Raw genomic sequence first — 639 nt, forward strand, 5'->3', positions numbered from 1 at the left:
AAATCGTTTATTCTTTATTCCTAATTCCTTATTCCTTCTATTGTGCACAGAGCCTTAATCAATAATCTCGATAATCTCTATCTGGCCCAACTCGCCAGAAGTTCGCGTAAAGTAACCACAGCAGCGTAGCTTAGCGCTGAGACACTACCAGTGTCTCCAGAGTTTTAATTATTGATAGTTTTCATGAAAAGGAAAGGTTTCATAGAATGGAAAGAAAGGATAAGGAAAGTAAAATAAAGAAAGAGAAAAAGGAAAGAGGAAAAAAAATGAAGAAAAAGTAGTATGGAAGGAAGTTTAACGTTATATGGAGTAAATATTAGTATTGATATTTGTATCTTAATATTGTATTTTATTTTCAGTTATTAGTGATTTTTATGGAAAGTAAAAAACATAGATAAGGAAAGAAATGGAAGAAAAAAAAGGAAAATGAAATGGAAGAACGAAAAAGAAAGGAAAAAGAGTATAGAAGAAGTATAGATATATGAAGCAAAATATATATATATATATATATATATATATATTTTGCTTCATATATCTATACTTCTTCTATACTCTTTTTCCTTTCTTTTTCGTTCTTCCATTTCATTTTCCTTTTTTTTCTTCCATTTCTTTCCTTATCTATGTTTTTTACTTTCCATA

The sequence above is a fragment of the Trachymyrmex septentrionalis genome, unplaced genomic scaffold (assembly GCF_001594115.1).
Source record: "Trachymyrmex septentrionalis isolate Tsep2-gDNA-1 unplaced genomic scaffold, Tsep1.0 scaffold146, whole genome shotgun sequence".
NCBI classification, from domain to species: domain Eukaryota; kingdom Metazoa; phylum Arthropoda; class Insecta; order Hymenoptera; family Formicidae; genus Trachymyrmex; species Trachymyrmex septentrionalis.